This window comes from Erinaceus europaeus, chromosome 10 (genome assembly GCF_950295315.1).
Source record: "Erinaceus europaeus chromosome 10, mEriEur2.1, whole genome shotgun sequence".
Lineage (NCBI taxonomy): Eukaryota > Metazoa > Chordata > Mammalia > Eulipotyphla > Erinaceidae > Erinaceus > Erinaceus europaeus.
Genome location: NC_080171.1, coordinates 38,297,687 through 38,319,439, shown reverse-complemented (window position 1 = coordinate 38,319,439; position 21,753 = coordinate 38,297,687). Strand labels below are relative to the sequence as shown.

Here is a 21,753-nt window from a genome sequence, read left to right as displayed (position 1 = left end):
CTTTCTGCCGAAAAATCAGTATCTATCACACAAGCACAAAATGGAAAAAAATGGCTGCTAAGAGTGGTGGATTCTTTGTGCAGGTACCAAGCCCCATGATAAACCTGATAGCAAAATACACATTTTGTGTCAGGCTCCTGTTTTGGGGAGGAATGAGACAAGAAGGGGCAGGGTTGTGAGCTAGACCTCTGTTTGAAAGATGGCTGTCTCAGATAACTTGTGTAATCTTGGGCAAAGTTTCCTCCTATCTTCCTAGGTTTGGGAGAAGTGACTCAAAGCATACCAAATGCTTGGCTATGACCCTGTAAAAAAGTAGCTTTCAATGATAGCCAGCATCAGAGATGATAAAGCTGTTACATAAGAATCTCTTGGTAAGGCAATTCACTTACTTCAAACTGTAACACTCAGAGAAATCTATTTCTTAGACGTGCACAAAGTAAACCTAGTCATGATTAAAAAACCCAATCTGTGTCACCATCTTGGGGCAGTTAGGGAAAGATCACACCACCTCTTTATTTTCTGTGAAGATGTCTGTTGGTCAAAGACAGCTGTCCGCCCCTGTCCCCCCCAACTCATGCTCTATCATATGGCACTGTCACTTTCATTATAATTCCTCTCAGGAAAAATGAAAATTTTTTTAGTTTAGTTTTTTTTTTTTGCCAGTTTTGCTCAGAGATAATTCTTCCTAATATTCTCCATATGCTAATGAAAAATTCTTAAGACCAGAGTAGGCCAAATGAACAACAGATAATAACATATAAGTGATGCATTAAAATGTGAAAGCTCCCTAGCTACCACTTTTGTTATCCAAATCAGAAAACAGGAACAGAAGTAAGGATACAAATTCAGCTGGACAAATAAAATTTCCTTAGACTTTGCAAATCTTTACAAGTGATTATTTGAGATCAAATGAGGCATAATCTCTAGGTTAGAAAACAGTTCCTGAAGGATTTTAATATTGTAATTTTAGTCTGGATGTCAATTTATTCTCCTAACCAGGATGTTTTGAAAAACAAAGAATATATTTGAACATATTTGCTTGATAAGCCCAGCTCTCTAAGGTTTCTAGGTAAAGAGTTGAGGTCTCTGAAACAGGCCCTTGTAAAATTAACTGATGCAAACTAGAATGTGAAATGGGGAGAGGAAAGGGAGGGTGGAGTCTAGAGAGATGACATATCTGCCTTCCTCTTATCTAGGAGACTAGAGAGCCCCAACTTTAGTGGGAGAAAATAGAACAAATGCACAACCCTTTCTGACATGTAAAGTACATACTCTCAGAACATGCAGAAGACAGAACTATGTCTTTTACTGTGCTCTAGTATTTAAGCTAAGTGTCTACAAGTAATAGTCCTTTCAGAGATGATTTGACAGCATGATCTTTCTACCTATATTCCATAACCATAATTTTATGCTTGTAGGACAGTAATCCAAAAATCTATCCTTAGCATTTATATCTGTACGCTATATCATCTCTCTGTTACCTATTCTTACTTCCCATCTACCTACCAGTAACTTTTTTTTTTTTTGATAGGACAGATAGAAATTGAGAGGGGAGGGGAAGTAGAAATTTGCAGACTACTGCACTGCTCATGAAGCTTCCCCTCTGCAGGTGGTGAACAGGGGCTCAAATGTAGGTTCTTGGGCATGATAATTTATGTGCTTTACTGGCTGCACACCTCCCAGCCCTACCTATCCTCTTCCCTCCTAATACTCCTCACTTGCCAAGTTAGGATTCACCTGTTCATACAATGCCATGGTATGCTGCTAAGTCATTTCCTGGACCTTTTATTTTTTACTTTACAGTTGAGAAAACACACAAAACACTCTTTTACTATGGATTTAGATGTTTCAAGTCTTAAGTCCACTGGCCTTCCTCTACACCATTTCCACCACACTCATTCTGTGTCATCGTGTGTGTGTGTAGTTTTACTAGCAGCTCAAGAGAGAGCACCACCACCTTGCTCTCTAATGAGATGTCTCATTGCCAAAACCAATCATCCTTGCCTAACTCTACTCCAACTGCAAAAACATAACTGTATCACATGACAAGCTTTTGTGTTGTTTAGAGTTGGCTCCAGTGCGCAAGTTAAGGATTCCACTTGTTAACCCACTTGAGTTAGAATTGAGAAAGAAAAGAAAGTGCGGTAATTTTAGAAAGTAAATAAAATTGTAATGTTGTGTAACATCTCCTAAACTGAGTATTAATTTCCTAAGAATCTGATTTCTGGAATTCTGTTTTGACTCGAGTGGAGGCTTTTATTTATTTTTTTTAAATTAGTATGGTCTAGAAGATAATGGAAAATCATTTTTGTCTCTATACTGTCAACTACAGAAGCCAGTAACTATGTAGCTATTTCAGTATTTGAATGATGATTAATGTAACTAAGGAAATGACTTTTAAATTTTACTTAATTTTAACTCTAATGTAAATAGTTGCATGGGGCTTATTACTTACTGTATTAAATAGCACTGTTTTTAAAGACTGTAAAGTTTTACATCTTTAATTTTGCTAACATTATATCCTATCATTTTCCCATTAAAATTGCACAGATATAATTATTTCATAAAGTTGGTGAGTTTGACTACTACCACTATGAGCTAGCTTTTCTACATTATAAGCTAATTTACAACTTTGTTTAGAGATTTTCATAATTCATCTAGCACAAAAAGACATGCAATTTTTAAGGCTGATGATATAATAGACTACCAGATAACCTTCTAGAAGGGATAATTAAATCTACTTATCTTGCAGTGATGTGTGAACTTGTTCATTTTAGTGTTCTCTCTCAAGGGTGTTCTACCCTTAAAATCCTACAAGTGGCATGAAATGTCACATATGGAGAAAAAAAATGGTAGCTCATGGTTTTTGGTTTGAATATGAGTGATGCTGAATATTTCTTGCCAGATTTGCTAACATATTTTTCTTTTTGTTTTCTGAATTATTTGCTCACATTTTAGCCAACAGAAATAACTCATGTTTTTGTTCTCAAAGTCATACACACCCATAAGTAAACATTATTTACTGAAGTTACTGACAATTACTTTAATTTTTCTTACCAAGTTCGTCATTTTGAACTTTGGGCACTTCAAAAAACTTTTCTGGTGCATATTTTAAATCAAATTGTTTCAGAATTTCTAATTTTGTAATAAAATAGAAATAATTCCCAAGACCAAATTTCAGCTTCCTAAAACATCATTTTAAGAATAATGAGGAGGGGTTGGGCGGTAGTGCAGTGGGTTAATCAGGCGTAGTGCAAAGCGCAAGGACCAGCAGGATACCGGTTTGAGCCCCCGGCTCCCCACCTGCAGGGGAGTCGCTTCACAGGCCACTGCAGGTCTACAGGTGTCTATCTTTCACTCCCCCCTCTGTCTTCCCCTCCTCTCTGTCCTATCCAACAATGAATGACATCAACAATAACAATAATAGCCACAGCAAGGCTACAACAAGGGCAACAAAAGGGGGGGAAATGGCCTCCAGGAGCAGTGGATTCATGGTGCAGGCACTGAGCCCCAGCAATAACCTTGGAGGCAAAAAAAAGAGAGAAAAAGAAAAAAAAAAAAAAGAATGAGACAAATTAGGGCTGAGAAATGTTACACTTGGGGGGGATGATGGCGAGGTCTATTTTTGCATTTAATTCCATATTTCCATGTTTCATCCTTTACTAAGTTTCTATATGTAAAATGCAGGTAAATATTCAACTTCTTATTACATATACATACATATTTAGAATGTTGCTGATAGCTGAGTTATTGTAGTATATACTAGACCTATTAACTTTTTTTTATTATCTTCTGAGTAACTAGACATCACACCACCACCTATGACTTAAACATTGCTGTAAGAATTAAATGCTTTTATCTGCCAGGGGTCATCAAACTATGGCCCAAAGTCCAGTCTAGCCCATTACAGGTTACTGCACAATTTACAAGCCAACATTAATTTTCAAATTTTATGACATAGAAAAATGACATGAAGTTCTATTAGTACCCAGACACACTCATTTATTTGTGCTGTCTATAAATGTTTTACTGCTATATTGATAGAGTTGAATAGTTATAACAGAGACAGTATGGCCTACAATCACTAAAATATTTTTTTTCTCATTTAGGGTATGTTTTATTTTATTATTTTAATTATAAAAAGGAAACATTGACAAAACCATAGGATAAGAGGGGTACAACTCCACACAATTCCCACCACCAGAACTCTGTATCCCATCCCCTCCCTTGATAGCTTTCCTATTCTTTAACCCTCTGGGAGTATGGACCCAAGGTCATTGTGGGATGTGGAAGGTAGAAGGTCTGGCTTCTGTAATTGCTTCCCCACTGAACATGGGCATTGACAGGCTGATTCATACTCCCAGCCTGCCTCTCTCTTTCCCTGATGGGGCAGGGCTCTGGGGACCTCCAGGACATAATCACTAAAATATATATAGAAAAACTTGCTGGGGGTTGGGCTGTAACGCAGTAGTTTAAGCGTACATGGTGCAAAACTCAAGGACTGATGTAAGGATCTGGGTTCAAGCCCCCAGCTCCCCACCTGCAGGGGGGTTGCTTCACAAGTGAAGCAGGTGCAGGTGTCTATCTTTCTCTCTATCCTATCTGGCAACAAAAAGGAAAATAAATAAATAAAATATTAAAAACAAAACCAAAAAAACTTGCCAACACCTTTTATATGAACAATGTACAGTTTAAAGGGACTGTCATTTCTACCCTGCATCCTGATCCACTATAGATGAAACATAAGAGAAACAAAACAATTTATTTGCTTAATTTTTAGTGTTAGGTAAGTATATCTATTTGTTCAGGTGGTGTAGACATGCAAAAATACTGTTCCAGATATTTTAATCAAATTGTTTCACCTAGCATTTTTTAGCCAAAGGATTATTTTGAAATAACCCTCACTTGAAGATTTTTTTATAGAAAGCATCTTAAAAAAAAATTTTTTTTTGCCTTCAGGGTTATTGCTGGGGCTCTGTGCCAGCACTACAAATCCACTCCTTGTGTGGCTATCCCTCCCATTTTATTGTCTAGGACAGAGAGAACTGAGAGAAGAGGGAGAGAAAGATAAGACACCTGCAGACCTGCTTCACCACTTGTGATGTGATTCCCATTCAGGTGGGGAGCTGGTGGCTCTAACTGGGATCCTTGCGCGAGTCCTTGCACTTCATACTATGTGCGCTTAACCTAGTGTGCTACCACCCGGCCCCCTTAAGAAACATCTTTAGTCAGCTGTTTTCGTAAAGAATCAAAATTTACTCTTACTCATAGGATACAGAATTTTGAACTGTTTGACTCATAATCCAGATTAAATTGGAAGGGAAAAACAAATGAACTACATTATCTTATTCATGACTGCACATTAATAGTTTAATTTCATTGGAAAGTTATAAAAGTTCCAACTATTTCCAATACAAATGTGATGAGAGAACTTATTTTCCCTTTTTCTTTTAAGCTCAATTTCTTTTTTTTTTTCCTTTCTCTCATCCTATTAGTGATTCAATATTGACCCACAAAACCACAAGATAACAGGAGTTCAATTCCACACTGTTCTCACCACCAGAGTTCTGTGCCTCCACTCCCTCCACTGGAAACTGCAGTAGTTTTCCCAAGGCCACACATATGTACTGACCACCATTTCCACAACAGTCTATCTAGATTTACACATATCTGCCCCTCCTCTCCCCGCCCCCCCCAGGTCCTGAAGGAACTAGTGCTGGGTGGATGAAGTTGGGTGAGGGCAGATGAGAGTAATTGAGGTATGATGGAGAAAGCAGCAGACTTAGAAAGAATGAAAGAAGAACTAGAAAGATTAGCAATGAAGGGCAGAGGTAGATATTATAATGGCTATACAAAGAGACTCTCATGCCTAAGGCTCCAAAGTTCCAGGCTCAGTCACCCACACCATCATAAATCAGAGCTGACTAGTGCTCTGTTAAAAACAAACAAAACAAAACAATGAACAAATGCCAGTAATTCACATCTGCCTGTGGTCAAAGACTAGCACTGCATTAGACAGCAGGTGGGAGAGGGCTCAAGGCTGGCAAAAATCCCAAGAGTACCTGACTTAAAGCTTTTCAAATAAAATGTTTCTACTTGTATTCAGAGCAGATCAATGCTTTGGAAACTTGTGCTGTAAACTGTTACATTTGAGTAAAGTTAAAAGCAGGAAGGATCAGAATAATTCCACTGTGGGAAGTAGCCAGAGGGGGTAAGTGGACATTACAGGTTTCCATACTGCCAGGAACAGACTGAGGCAGCACTAGTTCAACCATTAACGTGTATGCTGTACATGACTAGCGTACAGCTTCTGACTGATGTCTGCTTTGGGTTAATCATCTCTCTCCTGATTGTTAGCTATAATTGTTTAAATTTTTCTAAAATTTTGCATTTTTTCTTAGCTTTTAAGTATATTTAATTATCATTTTGTAGGGGGTCTTGTGGTTTACAGAAAAAATGTAGACACATGGGTATAATTTCTCATCTCCTGATAATTGTCCACAGAACACTCTTACTACCAGCATAGATCCCCTCCACCATCATGAGTTTGTAAATTTTTAAGCAGATTTATACATCTGTAACTTTTATTCAGCTTTAAAACAAAGCATCTGAAATTGCCCAGTCTATTCCTTCAACATTTTCATCTTCCCTAAAGCTGAGTAAATGAGTAAGGAATCACCATTCTTCATCTAACTGAATTACCTGATAGAGGTTCAGAAACTTAAAGATAGCAGTGACCATGTGTTTTTATTGGCTAAGATAATCAAAAAGAGAAATACATATGTCTGCTGTTTTTAGGGATACAGTTTAAAAACAATTAAGAAACAAGGTGCAATGTGGAAACCATAGTCACAGTGACCCCTCAACACGTACTTTGAAGGTACCCACTAATGGCCACAAGACCAGCTTGTTCTCCATCTGTTTGATTCAGATTGCTATCCCCCTTAGTGGCTGGAAAGGTTAGCGTTTCATTAGTGAACACCAGATGAAGTATGGTTTGTGTCTGTAGTTTGCCTTGAACAGAGAATTAGCATTACTGACCACCAGGATCACACTCCCTAAGGTGAACTCACACTAAGTAAGGTGTGCAGGAACTGAGGCCAATTCATTCAGATTCTGTCTCACATTATTTCACTGCCACTTTCATGGCAGGATGTAGCTTTCTACAGATCATTCTTTCTCTTTTCCCTTTCTCTTTCTGTGACTGAACATCTATAACTCCATTTTTATAAATTCACTTCTCATGCAATGGCAGTGTGGGATTCTATAGAAAGTCTCTACAGAGAGGCAGACTGGGAGTATGGAGCAACCAGTCAATGCCCATGTTCAGCAGGGAATCAATTACAGAAGCCAGACCTTCCACCTTCTACAACCCACAATGACCCTGGGTCCATACTCCCAGAGGGATAGAGAATGGGAAAGCTATCAGGGGAGGGGATGGGATATGGAGATCGGGTGGTGGGAATTGTGTGGAACTGTACCCCTCTTATCCTATGGTTTTGTTAATGTCTCCTTTCTTAAATAAATAAAAAAAAAGTCTCTACAGACGTGTACAGTTGAAAGGATGCAAACTGCTTACTCCACTGCATTCTGGTGAAGGCAGGAAGGAAAGCCCCCAAAGGGTTTTCCTATTATCTAAACTTTTGAAAAGACAAATGAGTGTGTTTATGTGCATGTATGCCTGGGGAACTGTGAAGACAGCCATGCAGTCAAAGACAGGTAATAGCTTGCGAGAGTCACCACAATTCTCCATGCTTAGTAAGGTGCCCATAAATGAAGGCAGGAAATGACTCACACTTTTTGAAAAATGCCAAGAGCAACTTGTATTTGCAATTTTCAGAAACATCCAGAGAGACATATTTACTTCATCCTGTTCTGAGATTTCCAACAAAATGAAGAAACTAGGACACAGTTCCAACCACAAATGCAGAAAAAATATTTGCTAGTTATGTGCTACCCACAGACCTAGAGAGGGGTACTGAAAACTATGAAACATCTGTCTGCATTTTTAGTCAGTTTGAGGTCACCAGAGACACTCAAGTGATAAGCTTTCACTTGGAACACAGGACTGGAGGTGTGAACTGGTCTCTGGAAAGACACAAAATGAGCCCAGTGGAGGGTTACTCTATGACTCTGGTGTTCAGGGTGACAAAGGGGCAGCTGAGTTGCACCATTTTTACATTCTCTCAACTCAGACTCCTACCCACAGAACTGCCTGGAGAAGTGGGAGGTAGAGGGGAGAAAGCTGTTTAGTACCTCCTTCTCGTGAAATATCGAGGAATACTAGAACTTTGAAGGAGTATTAAATGAAAGGGATGACTGTAGAAAACTAGAAATACTCTGAAAGAAGACCACCTGGAAGACATCCCTTGAACAGAAACAGGATACTGATTTTCAAAAGGAAAACATTTGCAGAATAAAAGAGCTTTTTGGAATTAAAAAAAATGTGAAAGCCAAAATACAAAGGTAGTTCAGAAGATTATTCTAGAAAAATGACAGGATGTAAAACAGAAAATCAGAGAAAAAAAAAGTTCCGAGCTACTTAAAAGTATTCAGTCAAAAGAAGCTAGAGCAAGTGAAAATTTAAAAATGGAGACCAAATTTAAGTTGCATGTAATTAAGTCTTGAGGTTAAAAGGCTCCAGAATGACTAAGATTTGGGGGAGCAAGAGCTACACTAAACCAAATCCTCTCTATTTCAGAACAGTGGGGGTGGGGAACTCTTAAAATGCCCATAGAAAACAAGTCGTGGCCAAGCAGTGGTATACTTGGCTAAGTGCGTAATTACCATACGCAAGGACCCAGACTCAAACCCCAGGCCCCCAACTACACAGGGGGAACTTCGTAAGTGGTGAAGCCCCCACTTCCAATTTCTCTCTGTCCTATCAATTTAAATAATAATTTAAAAAGTAAAGTTACATACAAGAAGCAGAAGAACCAAAAATTGTTGAAAGAGCATGCTGGTACACAATGGAATGAATAAGTTTCTCAGAACAGTTTACACTGAGGAACTCTATACCCAATCAAAATAATAATAATAAAGTTCAAGGGTAGCATATGGGCATCTCAGATGGAAAGAGTATAGGTCACCTTCCCTGCTCAGAAAGCTAAGAGATACATCCCAATAAAACAAAACAGTGGATCCCATGCAGTGAACTCTTCTCAAGAAGATGGTGAGACTCAGGAAAGTATGTGAGGTCTCAGGAAAGTATGTAAGATGCAAGAAAAGAACTCATCCTGATGACAAAGGGAAAGCGAAAGATATAAAAGGGAGCTCTCTAATTAAAAAGGAACTGATACGGTATCTGATCGTTTGTTTTTAAAAGATTTGTTGATAGACTTGTTGAAAAATTAGGACAGCTGCACTGTTATACAGAGGGAAAAGAAAAATACAGGCAATTAATTCCAGAGGGGGGGAAAGTAGATTTCCCTCCAAATCACTGATCGTCACTTACTTAGTTCATCAGTGAGCATTTATATTATCAAACAGTGTAAATAATGAAAAGATATGTTGATAGGATGAGAAGATGAAGTGTGATGGGAATGTTAGGACAGTATGATATTTACTCAATAATGGAAGGACAAGACACTTAATGAATCAAGAACTAGTGATACAGCACAATGCTCAGAGATATTAAGGAAATAACAGAAGCCAAGAGATGAGGTGAGTAGTGCCGCCGGTAATTTGTGGCAGTAACTGCAGAGAAAGGTCTTATTTTAAGTTATGTTTTTGAGACCAATCTATCTATCTATATATATATAAAGCTGGCAAAGTAGCTCACTAGCATAGTGTGAGTGTGCTGCTTTGCCATGTGACTGACCCAGGTTCGAGCCCTGCTCCCATTGCATTGAAGGAAGCTTCAGTGCTGTGGTCTCCTGTCTCTATTTAAAGCTATGATATAGTTTTCCTTGTTTTTTTTTAATTTTATTATTATTATATTTTGATTATTTCCTACTAACTGGATAGAGGCAGGAAAATTAAGATAGAAGGGGAAGAGAGAGAGAGAGAGAGAGAGAGACTTGCAGATTTTCCCCTGCAGGTGGGGATGACGGGCTTGTACCCAGGTTCATGTACACCCTATGTTTTTCTATGCAGAAATGCATCATAACTTTCCAACAACCCATGAAGTATGTATGCTAAGCTTACAGATGACTGAGGGGGGAAAGCAAGATAGCTTACTTGGATAGTGTGTCTGCTTTGCCACGGCACAGACAAGTGTGCAGCCTAGCCCGCAGTGCACTGAGGGAAGTGTCAGTGTTGTGGTTTGTATCTGAAAAAGAGCCTAGAGAGGTGAAGCCCCAGTGATGACCCCCTCCCCCAAAGAAAAAGAAAAATATACAGGGTCATATACAAAAATTGAAATTCTAGGGAGCTACAAGTAACTGCAAGTAATAACCCAAAGCTGGAACTTCAGAAGCTAGGATGAGATTCAGAAGTTTTACTATGGTCTGTAAACTTCTACATATTTATATTTATTTTGCTTCCAAATAGTTTGCCAAGAATATGAAAACAGATCGTCATATTAAAAGGAAAAAAAATCAGTAGAAAATAAGGTAGGTAAGGAGACTGCAAGAGGGTATCATCCTTGCTCAGAATGAAATTAAGTCTCTTTAGATGGAGACATGATATTCTAAGGCAATAATGCATCACTCTAACTTTTACTATTACCACTTCCACAAACACTAGTTAATAGAATTAGCAAGGCTGGCAAGGAATGGGTCCAATGACCCTTGACTTTGAGAGAAAACAGGGGACGCCACACACTGTATTCAAGAAAGTCTTAGGGGCAATAGGAAGGCTCTGTGGGTGTCTATCCACAGCACACACCAATCCCTCTGTCTCTAGGAATATGTCCAGAGCTCATAGTTCCTGTGCAGGAACTGAGCAGCTGCTCTGTGCTGAGTCTCACACGTTACCTCAATTAATGCAAGCAACTTTGTTGAATGAGGTACTTCTCTATACAGAAGAAGTCTGAAGCTCAATTTCAGATTTCCCTGCTTGTTTTATGAAGTCCATGCTTTTCCTACTCAGCCAGGTTGAATAATATTAGTGAGGAAATAAAAAATATCTAATTTCCAAAATTTAACATGTTCATGATACTGGTAAACATTCCTTATGTTTTGCCCTAGCAGGACAATGTGGCACTGATGTAAGGAGCCAGGAGCCCAGCCTAAAGAGGTCCCCAAGGCCACTTATTGGGAAAGCTGTTTCTCCTGTCTAGGTTTGTCTAGCTAACATTTTTACATGAAATAGAATACAATGACAGAAAAACTAACAGGATAGATACTTTCACCTGCTATTTTTAAACATTCACCTTTTCTTACATCTGTATCCCACTGCACTTCAAAACGCTGCCATTTCAAGGCACTGAAAACCTAAAACCCAGGCAATGACAATATAGTAAACGACTAAGGCTCTTCCAAAGCACCCCAGGAAGATCAAAGGATTCACTGTTGCCCCAAGAAAAGAAAATGGATGTCCCTAGCACTCCCAATTAACCTTGAAAGTCATGCATAAAGCTTTAGATGCTAATGTCTTAAGTAGGTACTATCGTAAATGTGGTCATTTATGATTATGTCTGAGAGCTGAATTCCGTAGGAAAATGGAAAAGGCTGACTCTAAGGCACTGGGTAATAGGAAAAGTTACTTAACATTTCCTTGCTGACACCAGTCCTGTCTAGTTTGAGAGAAAATGTCAACTTCTCTTGTCAAAAGAAACATGGACCAGTGAGTAGCATGTACAGAACAAATGTGTAAAACATTCCAAAGTAAATGTGAATGACGAGTATTTAATAAGTGGATATGGGGGTAGGAGTCAAGTGGACCAACATGTATCAATGCACACTTCTAATAAAGGGAGATTCAATACTGCTGTGCATTTTCAAGTTTTTTCCCTTTTGGTATATTCCTTTACAAACCATTCCTCCTCTACAGTCTAAATAGCATGCATTATGTAGAGTCAGTGGGATCCTACTTAGCAATTAAAAGTGATTAAAAGAGCTAGAGGTACCTGTTTCTAATATAATTCTAGGCATGAAACTGTGATTACACCTCCCCATACTCTGATTTTAGATTAGTTTATCCAGCTATCTCTGTGACCTTACATGTTAAAAGCTACAATGAGGGGGCCATAGCACAGCAGGATAAGCGCACAAGAAACGAAGTGCAAGGACTGGTGTAAGGATTCTGGTTTGAGCCCCTGGCTCCCCACCTGTGTCTGTGTGGGGGTCACTTCACAAGTGGTGAAGCAGGTCTACAGGTGTCTATCTTTCTCTCCCCTTCTCTGTCCTATCCAACAACAACAAGGGCAAAACAATGGAAAAAATGGAGCAGTGGATTTGTAGTGCAGGCATCTAGTCCCAACAATAACCCTGGAGGCAAAAACAGAACAAAACAAACAAACAAAAAACCCTGCAATGATAGCAGGTGTTCTCTGGATACACTGCCTAAAGAACAGAAGTAGCCTAAAGTATATTTGAATGTCTTCCCTGATTAAATATTGTAGCCCCGAAACAATCCCATTCTCAGCACAAACTCTAGGTAAGTTTGGCCCGTACCTAGCAGAATGAATGAGCAGATGCTGTACTCTTTACTTAAGCAACTTAAATGCACTCTGAAATAGCTGAATGCATTTAATGAGGTCCAGTTAAAAAAAAAAAAAAGACATGATTAATCACAGTTAACCTAGAAGCAGAGATTTATAAGCAGGCTGGGAGTAAGGGGGTGGAGAGAGCTGTGACCTCACTCAAGGCAACGCTGCCACCTTGTGGACACTGAGGGTCAAGAGTCTGTATTTGAGTCAGCAGCTCCTTGCCCAGTAAGGAAGACCTTGCACTTCCAGTCTAGTAATTTCAATTTGGTGGCTGTTGCCAGGACAACTAAGAAGCAAGGCAAGAAACAGAGAAATTAAGGAAAGGAAAAAAAGAAAAAGGTCAGTGAAGGGGAGTTATTAATGCTAACAGGAACTATGGCCCTGCCAAGGGAAATGTAAAAATAAATTTGAGAGCGCCGAATCCTAACCACTAGACCACCAGGGAGCAGAGGTCACATAGGCTCCTAAGCTGCAAATAGCCCCAGATCAGATCAAATCAATGGGGTTTACATTCAACAATATTTATACACCTTTCCCATATTTGGGAGCTACGCTCTTCCCTGATTCAGCTTTCTGGTACTTCTTCCAGCCATGACATCATCTCCCCAGACAATAACTTGGATCCACCTGCATATCAGATGTCAGGCTCAGGGAAAAAAAAACCCAAAAAACTAGTACAGTCATGGGCCCTTTGGAATATAACTAAAATAGGCCTACTAGCCATCTACAAAACAGAGACCCCAAATCTTCATCTGTAATATTCCAGCCTTTAGGTTCATGATTAGTCAACAATTTGTTTGGCTTTGTTAACTCTTTTAGCCACCAGGTTCCAGATGCTGCCATGATGCCAACTGGACTTCCTAGAACAGACAACCCCACCAATGTGTCCTGGAGCCCAGCTTCCCCAGAGCTGGAGATATGGGTCAACCTGCCAATGCCCATGTTCAGCAGGGAAGCAATTACAGAAGCCAGACCTTTCACCTGCACCCCATAATGACCCTGGGTCCATACTCCCAGAGGGTTAAAGAATAGGGAAGCTATCAGGGGAGGGGAGGGGATACGGAGATCTGGTGGTGGGAATTGTGTGGAGTTGTACCCCTCTTATCCTATGGTTTTGTCAATGTTTCCTTTTTATAATATTTATACCCCTTTACCATATTAGGGAGATACTCTCTTCCCTGATCCAGCTTTCTGGTCCTTTTCCCAGCCATGACATCATCTCCTCAGACAGTAACTTGGATCCACCTGCATATCAGATTTCAGGCTCAGGAAAAAAAAAAAAAGAAAGAAAAAAAACCCCACACTTTTGGCTTTGTATGTTAACTTTCATTTCAGCCACCAGGTTCCCAGATGCTAGCAGGATGTGACCAGACTTCCTGGGACAGACAACCCGACCAATGTGCCTTGGAGCTCTGCTTCCCCAGAGCCCTTCCCGGGCAAATGCTAGAAGAAGAGCCCTTCCCCACTAGAGAGAGACAGGCTGGGAGTATGGATTGACCTGTCAACACCCATGTTCAGCAAAGAAGCAATTACAGAAGACAGACCTTCAACCTTCTGCATCTCACAATGATCTTGGGTCTATATTCCCAGAGGGTTAAAGAGTAGGAAAGCTATTAGGGGAAGGGTTGGTATACGGAGGTCTGGTAGTAGGAGTAGTGTGAAGTTGTACCTCCTCTTATCCTGTGGTTTTGTCAATGTTTCCTTTTTATAAATAAAAATCTTTTTAAAAAGTTAAAAAAAATTTGAAATGTGCTGCTGTCCTGAAATGTGACTGCTGAGGGTCTGCTGTGTGTATGTTCAGGCTGCATGAAAGACTCATCTATCAAAGAGTGCTTATAAATGTTCCTCTTAGAAATGGAGGACAAAGTGACTTTCTTCAAGTCATTTGCACACAGTGGAAAGGAAAAACATTAAAAAAAAATCTGTAGTCACTTATAAGATAAACCCTGAATAGTATTTACTATTCTAATTGTCAAACAGATAAAACAAAATAAACATGGTAGGGAGAGACTGCCTGGCAAAACCAAAGTGAATATACCTCGGTAAAAATGGCAGATATGCTCAAAAGCATTTTGAATTAGAAACATTTAAGAAGAACAAATTCCAATGAGCCATGTAAGTGTCTTCTACTCCCACAGAAACATTAAGGAGTAAGCTGAAAGGGAATGCTGAGTGCATCCAAACTCAATCTCCTGTTTACAGTGGATGCCACTGCAACCCGTAGAGGTTGAAGAACTTGCTCCAAAACCTAACGAGCATTTTTGAAGGCAGGATTGTAATTCAGGTTTCTTGCTCTTCAATTCAAGGCTCTTTACTTCTATCTCTGGTTGTTAAACCTTTTAAACCCTGACACATTTGCACACGATTTTTACAAAAAGGCTTTCTGCTTATGAATTTTGTTTTATTTCCTCCCAAGTGATTTTTTAAAATTGAGGGCAATTTCAAAAGCAGTGTTTATAGATGGAAATCTAGGTACCTTCAATGAGGCTTTTTCCCTCCTATGAATATGTTGTAGGGAATCTGGGTACAGTTTTGAAATGTCACTGCTCAGAGTCATGATGGAGACACATGCTCCTCAGCATGACCTTTGGGTGGTGGTAGACTCAATTATATACCTTTCACACCTCTATATATATCTTAATGGAAAAGATCTTTTTTTTTTATTTAAGAAAGGATTAATTAACAAAACCATAAGGTAGGAGGGGTACAACTCCACACAATTCCCACCACCCAATCTCCATAACCCACCCCCTCCCGATAGCTTTCCCATTCTCTATCCCTCTGGGAGCAGGGACCCAGGGTCGTTGAGGGTTGCAGAAGGTAGAAGGTCTGGCTTCTGTAATTGCTTCCCCGCTGAACATGGGCGTTGACTGGTCGGTCCATACTCCCAGTCTGCCTCTCTCTAATGGAAAAGATCTTAAGGTACACCTGGTTGAGCACACATGTTGCAATGTGCAAGGACCTGGGTTCAAGCCCCCCAGTTCCCACCTGAAGGGGGAAAGCTTTGCAAGTGGTGAAGCAGTGTTGCAGGTGTCCCCTCTCCCTCACCCCCTTTCCTCTCAATTTCTGGATGTCCCTAGCCAATAAAGATAAATTTTTTTTAAAAAAGAAAAGATTTTAAGAAATGAACAGTGGTAAAATTCCTCTTTACTAGTGATTAACATGTTCTCTTAGCTTTAAGATGGCAAACCCTTTGTGAAGTAAATAGCCTGTCCTACTTACTTTACTGTGGATGATACTGCCAGCAGAATAATGAGGTCTATTCACCACCCTGGGGGAAGCTCTCGTACTGTTATCTTTCCCTGTTTTTTTTTTTTAAATAAAAAAGAGTGAAAGACTGAAGCATCATAGATTCCCTCAGTGCTGGGTCTCTCACATGACAAAGCAGCTTACTATCCAAGTGAGCTATTTTGCTAGTCCTATCTTTCTATCTGTAAAAGTCTGCTTAGAGCAGAGAAGTGCTCTGTAATAATAAAAGTAACATAAAAAATCATGTAAGATACTTAAATTTAAATAATAAAGTATTTTGGGAGAATTCTCTGGGATGTGATTTGACTGATGCTAGGGAGAGAAAGTACAGTCTGATAATTAAAACTAATTGAAACAATACTCATGATGTAAACAAACAAAAAAAACTACTTTTTACCCTAGAGAGGTCAAGAAATACCAAACTGGTGTCTATCTGATGGTTGTGCTTATTATTCTTCAGCATGCTTCCTAAAACCATCATTGTATAACATGAGTGACTGGAAAGGCAGTGGCTGTCCTTCCTTGGGATGCCATTATATCTGAATTCATTAAAAAGCTTCTGAGGCAGATTTAACAAAGTTCAGTAAATGAAGAAATGATTTTTTTTTGCCTCCAGGGTTATTGCTGGGGCTTGACTATGAATATTGCCCTGCGAATCCACTGCTCCTGGAGGCCATTTTTTTCCCTTTTTCCCCACCTGCAGGTGGGGAACCAGGGGCTCAAACGGGGGATCCTTACCCGGGTCCTTGTGCTTCACGCCATGTGTGCTTATAACCTGCAGTGCTACCCCTGGCTGTGAAGCAATGATGTTTAACTGAAAACAGTAGCAGCAAAATCTCTTGGAACTCTTGTCAGGATATCTTTATAAATCACTTCTGCTTTTTTTTTTTCTTTGTATGTGGAGCAGACAAGAAAAAAAAATCCATTTCGGGGGTGGGGTGGGGTGGCAGTTGCACAGCGGGTTAAGAGCACATGGCAGGACGCAAAAGGACTAGCTCAAGGATCTCATTTCGAACCCTGGCTCCCCACCTGCAGGGTAGATGCTTCACAAGTGGTGAAGCAGGTTTGCAGGTGTCTTTCTCTCTCCCCTCCTCTCTCGATTTCTCTCTGTCCTATCTAACAAGAAGGGCAACAAAATGGGGAAAATGGCCTCCAGGAACAGGGAATTCAAGGTGTAGACACTGAGCCACCAAAACGAAGCGATAACCCTGGAGGCAAAAACAAAACAAAACAATCCATTCAGGGACCAGATGGTGGCATGCCTGACAGCATATATCACTACTGAAAGGAGCAGGGTTCAACCTCTCCCCCACCCCACCCACACTGGATGGAAGTTTCAGAGCAGTGATGCAGGGGTCTCCCTATTTTTCTTGGTTTCTATCAGAAAAGAAAGAAAATGGGGGTTGGGGAGATGGCTTCTGGTAGTGGTGGGGTTGTTTGTAGGCACTGAGCTTCCCAACAGTAAAATGCAAAAACAAACAAAAACTCTTGAAAGCAAAATCTTAGTCTTTTCCTTCTAAATTCTGATATTGAGAAATGGCACTGGATGTGGAGAAGGCAAATGAAAGGGGGGAAGGGTGGCATTTTAAGACGCTGTAATTTAGCCTCAGTATGAATTCCCTAGTGTCTCTGCTAGCAACTGCCTCCCTGCCTGCCAGGTACCAGGCAGGCATTCTTAGCATTGAGATTCTGAGACTGGAGTTCTGTGCATCCTGTTTCTGCACAATGGGCATGCTCTGGGAGCAAAGTTTCACTTCAAAGTCAGAAAATATTGATATTATGTACAGTAAATGATTTTGAGGGACCACATCTGTATAGCTTTCATTATAGACTATTGCTCTAAATTGTTTCATTTTATTATTAGTTATTGCTGTTAATCTTACTGTGCCAGATTTATAAATTAAGCTAGCACAGTTCCTGAACTATTTCACAAATATCTCTTGACAAAATAAATAGGTATTTTATCTGTATGATTCCAATTCATCATTTATAGCAAGCTCCTTAGTCGTAAGGTCTATTTTATTTGTGACCCCAGTAAAGAAAACAATAAGGAGCTACAGAATTTCCTTGTTTTTGTTACAATTGCACTCCCAGCCTTGTACATACTAACAGGGCCTTGGTGACAAATATAACACAGGTGGTCTGGGAGGTGGCATAGTGGATAAGACTTTGGACTCTAAAGCATGAGGTCCCAAGTTCAATCCCCCATAGCACATGTACCAGAGTGATGTCTGGTTATTTCTCTCTATTATTTCTCATGGATAAATAAACTCTTAAAATAAATAAAACAAATACAACACAGTCTCAGGCAGTGGGCATGCTGTATGCCAGGTAAGTGATGCTGTTCTGCTATTTAAGTGTCTAGCACAGGACTTTGGATTCAACTGGAGACCTTAACCAGAAGGAAAATCGCATGGCAGTGGCTTTCTGAAAAGCCATATGAATAGTCTGCGTAGGACTATGAATTGTCCACGGCAAAGATTACTTACTGTCCACTCAAATGGGTTTCCTTTAATCACTTAAGATGTCATGGGCTGTAATCACACAATGCCTAGTAGACAGAACTGCCTGTTGCCCCTACGACTACCATCACTGCACACAGGTTATGTATTATAGCTGACTGAAACCAGTATTGCATAGTTGATGTTTCATTGATTGAAACATCATTAAATGACACATGATTGTACAGATGTTCATTTCTCCTTTAAAAAGCAGTCTATGGGGGTGTCGGGTGGTAGTGCAGTGGGTTAAGCGCACGAGGCGCAAAGTGCAAGGACCAGCTGGCATAAGGATCCCTGTTCAAGCCCCCAGCTCCCCACCTGCAGGGGAGTCGCTTCACAAGCGGTGTAACAGGTCTGCAGGTGTCTTTCTCTCCCCCTCTCTGTCCTATCCAACAATGATGACATCAATAACAACAACAATAAAACAACAAGGGCAACAAAAGGGAATAAGTAAATATATATATATATATTTTTTTTTAAAGCAGTCTATGGTTAGTTTAACTGCCACATGCAAGAACTCAGGTTTGAGTTCCTGGCCACTATATAGGAGGCAACATGCAAAGCTGCATGAGCAGTGAAGCAGTGCTGTTTTGTCTCTTCTCCTTTATGATCTTCAAGTCTCCTACTTTACAAAAAAGACTGACTAAAATCTTTTCAGCACCAAAATTCTATGATTCACTGTTGCTCTAGTTTCCATGAGGTCCATTCAGCACCTCTAGTTTGGTTTCAGTATTCCTTGTCAAAGACTGCACTGTAACTTTCACTTACACTGATAACAGCTTGTTATCTCAACTTGGGGCTTTGGCCATTTATTGAGGATCAAAGCCTTAAATTAAAGGATTAAGCTCATTTGTGACAGTTCAGGTGCCAACCTGAGTTGATGAAATTTCGGAAAGGCAAAGACTTCCATGGAATTGTCACAGTGAAATGGAACCTGCATGTAAAGCTCTGCTTGTATTAAAACATAAACATGCTAAAAACTTGGTTTTTTAATTTTTTATATTTATTTATTTGCCCTTGTTGTTTTACTGTTGTAGTTATTATTGTTGCTCTTATTGATGTCATTGTTGTTGGATAGGACAGAGAGAAATGGAGAGAGGAGGGGAAGACAGAGAGGGGGAGCCTATCCTTCACATAAGCTGCAGATAATGAATGATCAACATCTACTACATTAAATACCTCTTCCCTGTATTTTCACAGCTACTCCTACAGCTATCAATACATTTTCTTCCTTTTTCTGCTTCAACTCATAAATACTTATTAGGGAGAAAGCTGCTAATGAGAATTTCACATCTATGCTTCTTAGAGCTCAGAGTCTGCTCAGACACAGACCTCTAATTCTTGCCAATATAAAAATACTATAATAGTTTCTACTATTCCTACTAAACAATCAGCTATCACCATACAATTCTCACTATGTCTTGTATACAACTTACCAAAGTCCTGTAACTTCATTTTCTCACTTATATCAGCTCTGAGTCCATACTCAGTTTAGCTATTCTCTAATTTTATTCATTGCACACAGATTTTCAACTGGGCACATCAACTACCATTTCAACTTGTAATTTTACGGTATTTAGCTCCAGAAGGACTTGCAAGCCCTTATTCAGTTTCTCCCAAAGCAATACATATTTCAACATAAAAATATCACAAACATTTGAAATGCTTTGATATATTCAAAGTCTGCTAAATCCAATTATGTCTCATGCTAAAAGCAAATTTTCAGAAGATACAGATATATATAATCCCAACTATTTTTTGATTAAACATTTAGTCTAGAATATATCAACTTATGCCAAAGGCAAAGAAAGTTTATCTGGAAGCAACACATATGAGGACACTTACTTTAAGAATTACATATTGGGACTGGGGAGACAGTATAATGGTTCTGTAAAGACTTTCATGATTGAGGCTTCAAGGTCCCAGGTTTAATCCCCAGCACCACCATAGTGCTCTGGTCATTCTTTCATTAAAAATAATATATACATACATATTTCACTTTTAGTCATTTTAATGTTATCCTTTTCTCAGGAGGCCCTTTGCTATAGTTGGTATGCCTTTTTTATTGGAGTTATATTAAGGTTATGCAGTACATGCATCAACTTGTAAGAAAGCAACTAAGTTAAAGGCCTTGAAGTTGTAAATATTCTACGAAATACATTCAGCAATATTTAATAAGAAATCAGATATATATTAGATCATGGAGAGGTGGCTTAGCAAGTAGAATGCAGGACTTGCACACATGGGAACTTGTACACATGGGGTCGCTTCACAGGCAGTAGAGCAGGTCTGCAGGTGTCTATCTTTCTCTCCCCCTCTGTCTTCCCTCCTCTCTCCATTTCTCTCTATCCTATCCAACAACAACAGCTATAACAATAATAAGGATAACTAAAACAAAGGGCAACAAAATGGGAAAACAGCCTCCAGGAGCAGTGGAGTTGTGGTGCAGGCACTGAGCTGCAGCGATAACCTTGGAGGCAAAAAAGAAAAATAGTGATGATTAACTAGCACTTAATACTCCCACTATTATTATAATTGTGCTATTACTACTAAATCTCATTTCAACCCCCCACAGAAGCCTCATCCTCACTGTCCTGCCCCTGGACAATCCCTGGTACCACCTATGGTGGAGAATTGCTTTGGTTTCTCTCTTGCATAACAAATCAGTCTTAAATTTTTTAAAAATATTTATTTATTCCCTTTTGTTGCCCTTGCTGTTTTATTGTTGTAGTTATTATTGTTGTTGTCGTTGCTGGATAGGACAGAGAGAAATGGAGAGAGGAGGGGAAGACAGAGAGGAGGAGAGAAAGACAGACACCTGTAGACCTGCTTCACTGCCTGTGAAGCGACTCCCCTGCAGGTGGGGAGCCGGGGTTCGAACCGGGATCCTTATGCTGGTCCTTGTGCTTTGCGCCACCTGCGCTTAACCCGCTGCGCTACAGCCCGACTCCCAGTCTTAAATTTTTTTTTAATACGGACTCTCTCAAAAGCCTAGACCAAGTAGATTAGAAGCATCCAATAGCACAGCTATATACAAGATACTGGATACTGTACAGCAAACCCTAACAAAAGGACTTTTCAAAGTTAACCCAATTACCAAATAATGTGATGATAACATTAACTATCGATTGTCTTTTTGAACCCTAAGACAGCAGGAACCTCACATCTCCACTATAGAGCCCCTAGTTCCCCCAGTCCTGGAACCCTTGGATAGGGCCCACTTTCCCGTATGCGTCTCCCAATCCATACCAAATAATATTGCATCCACTGATCACAACCTAACCAACGCAACGATTGCCACCTCAACATGCTTCACCTCAGACTGTGTCCAGAGACCTTACGAGTGGAATGACAACCCTTCAGCTTCATTACTCGGGTGAGACCTTTCCTTTTATAGTACACTCTAATTTC

At 39.8% G+C, this 21,753-nt stretch overlaps 1 protein-coding gene across 1 annotated transcript in view; it reads right to left on the bottom strand.

Annotated features, from left to right (window-relative positions):
* The window catches only part of GNAQ (G protein subunit alpha q), a 318,212-nt gene that overhangs the window by 9,644 nt on the left and 286,815 nt on the right, over positions 1-21,753 (bottom strand). The window lies entirely within an intron of this gene.